Source organism: Thalassophryne amazonica, chromosome 3, assembly GCF_902500255.1.
Source record: "Thalassophryne amazonica chromosome 3, fThaAma1.1, whole genome shotgun sequence".
Classification (NCBI taxonomy): domain Eukaryota; kingdom Metazoa; phylum Chordata; class Actinopteri; order Batrachoidiformes; family Batrachoididae; genus Thalassophryne; species Thalassophryne amazonica.
The window spans coordinates 89637103-89640225 of NC_047105.1; the positions used below are offsets into that span (position 1 = coordinate 89637103).

The 3123-nt window shown below is 41.2% G+C and overlaps 1 long non-coding RNA gene across 1 annotated transcript; it reads right to left on the reverse strand.

Moving 5' to 3' along the window:
• Nucleotides 1–315: 315 nt before the first annotated feature.
• Nucleotides 316–1381, reverse strand: LOC117507971. Its single transcript, XR_004559916.1, has 2 exons — nt 893–1381; nt 316–375 (listed from the first exon to the last, which is right to left on the reverse strand). It is a non-coding gene; the product is annotated as an uncharacterized LOC117507971 (long non-coding RNA).
• Between the last annotated feature and the right edge of the window lie 1742 nt (nt 1382–3123).

The window sequence follows — 3123 nt, forward strand, 5'->3', positions numbered from 1 at the left end:
AACGCTGTTCCATTTGTGTGTAAATATAACCTCTTTGTCATATTTTATGTGAAAGCTAGTGAGAAATAAACACTTCTAAAACTGAAAACGCTGTTTTTGTAACCTGATATCAGCTCTCGAGTGATTTACAAGACATTATGCAGATGTAAGCATGCACGCTAACTTCTGCTAACTCAAAGCTAACTCAAAGCTAACTTTGCTGTTGTCAAAAGCTCATGTATGTGCACATGCGCATCCTCCTGCAGACGTCTTTAAAATGTAAATACAATTGTTACATACACTGAACAAAAATATAAATGCAACAATTTGTTTTTGCTCCCATTTTTCATGAGCTGAACTCAAAGATCCAAAACTTTTTCTGCATACACAAAAGACCTGACAGGCTGGTTTGCTAGGACACAAATGCGAAGCTCACACAAACAGCTCTGGTTGCAAAAAGGCTTTAGTGGTGAGGAAAGCGGTGGTTGGTACACGGGAAGGCAGTCCAAAAGACACAGTAGCAGAACAATGATCATTAGGCTTAAGCAAGGTGGAACAAACGGGCAGGAGGTCAACAACACTATGAGGCAGGCAGGACTACGGGACACGTGAACAAGAGCTGGAGAGAAGGCACAAGGCACATCAATCTGGCGAGGAACAAACACAACCAGTGAGCTTATATAACCACAAGTGTCAATCAGCAAATCAAGAACAGGTGTGCATGGAAAGTACCAGAAACAGGGCATGGCCAGAGAGACAAACAAGAGAGAAAGCAGCAGACAGACCCAAGCAGAAAAACCCCAGTAAGAAAATGAACACACAGAAAAGCAATGCATGAGCAAAAAGAAAAATAACAAAAAACAGACCAAATATAAAACAGAAACCCAGACAAAATGTCAGACCCTGACAAGACCTATTTCTCTCAAATATTGATTACAGTGTTGTCTAAATCTGTGTTACTGAGCACTTCTCCTTTGACGAGATATGCCACACCTCAAAGGTGTGGCATATTAGACAGCTGCTGATTAGACAGCATGATTACTGCACAGGTGTGCCTTAGGCAGGCCACAATAAAAGGTCACTCTAAAATGTTGAGTTTTATCACACAGCACAATGCCACAGATGCTGCATGTTTTGAGGGAGAGTGTAATTGACATGCTGATTGCAGAAATGTCCACCAGAGCTGTTGCCCATGAATTGAATGTTCATTTCTCTACCATTAGCCATCTCCAAAGGCATTTCAGAGAATTTGGCAGCTCATCCAACAGGCCTCAAAATCGCAGACCACATGTAGCCACGGCAGCCCAGGACCTCCACAACCAACATGTTCACTTCCAAGATCATCTGAGACCAGCCACTTGGACAACTGCTGCAACAATCGGTTTGCAGAACCAAAGAATTTCTGCACAAACTGTCAGAAACCATCTCAGGGAAGCTCATGTGCATGCTCGTCGTCCTCATCGGGGTCTCAACCTGACTGCAGTTCATTGTCGTAACTGACTTGAGAGGGCAGATGCTCACATTTGATGGTGTCTGGCTGCTGATCAACTCTATGGGAAGGAGATGTGTTGCACTGCGTGAGCCAAATGGCAGTCACACCAGATACTGACTGGTTTTCTGACCCCACCCCCCAGCATCTCAATAAAGCAAATCTGCACATTTCAGAGTGTCCTTTTATTGTGGCCAGCCTAAGGCACACCTCTGCAATAATCATGCTGTCTAATTAGTATCTTGATATACCACACCTGTGAGATGGGATGGATTATCTCGGCAAAGGAGAAGTGCTCACTAACAGATTTAGACATATTTATAAACAATATTTGAGATTAATAGGTCTTTTGTGTACATAAAAAGTGTTTTAGATCTTTGAGTTCAGCTCATGAAAAATGGGGCCAAAACATTGCGTATATATATATATATATATATATATATATATATATATATATATATATATATATATATATATATATATATATATATACTTTGCACTGGGATACCAATTAAACAACTGCAAATTAGAAAGAAGAAAATGCTCATACTGCCGAGGGTATTTTAGCATTGCGTTATATTTATATGTCTTAAAGTAGTGTTAGATAATAAGTGTAACATGCTCCCCTTTCAGTGACCTATATTTGCAGTAGAGAAAGGTCATGATGGGCTAACAGCATTTATAATGTGAAGAGGTTGACCTATCCAACTCTGCAAAATAATAACTTCATTCATCAGGACATAAAAGGCAAGAAGAAATTATTCAGATGAGGCACCAAGTATCTATTTCATATAGCTCCTGTCGCTATTCACGACACTCCCCTCCTCCCTCAATGAGACATGAAAGAGCAAACCTCATAATAAAATGGAATAAACCATCCTCCAAGGTTGAATTATTGTAATTACGGGCAATTGAGTGTTTGGCGGCAAAACCATTTCCTCCTCCGATCCCGCATGTACTTTTTGAAAATCATGATCACTTTGTTCTTGGCCCCAGCCACCGACTGACCTTCTCCAGTTGCAGTCTTTCACTGTGACATGAGACAGAGTGGGACTCGGGGGGGAGGCCGTAGGTTTGAAATGGGAGGTTGGGGCTGCTCCATGCTATGTTGTCAAATGATGAGTTACTCTCCACCAGTTCCATATGGTTTGAGTCAGGCACTGTGCTTCTTTCTCTCTTTTCCTTTTCCCTATTTATAAATATGTGAAGGCGTTTGCTACGTTCTGGCCTTGGCCAGAGCCTGGGGTTAAGAATGAGAGAAACCACTAAGACATGAATTAGTTTATGTTTCATTTTAGTGTCTCTGTGGAGTTTGGTTTGTTCTTAAGGCAGATGTATGCGCCTGTACAATAGACACCGGAATGTATAATCGTGGCCATTGTTTTTAGGTTACATCAGTCAGCCAGCAGACTCTCAGTAAAAGAGCAAGAGTTTTAATCCGACCTCAGCTGGCCAACTGTCTTCCTGGAAGAGTATGTCTTTTCGATGGTGTGGGTCAGCAAGGGTTATATAAAGACTGCAGGTTGTCATATTTTGGAAAGAGAGAAGAAAATCACAGCATAGTACCTTTGCTGCCAAAGTATAAAAGTCTCACTGTAATTTTTTTCTTTAATGGAACCCACTGACTTGTGCTAACGCCCATAATTGCCTGAATT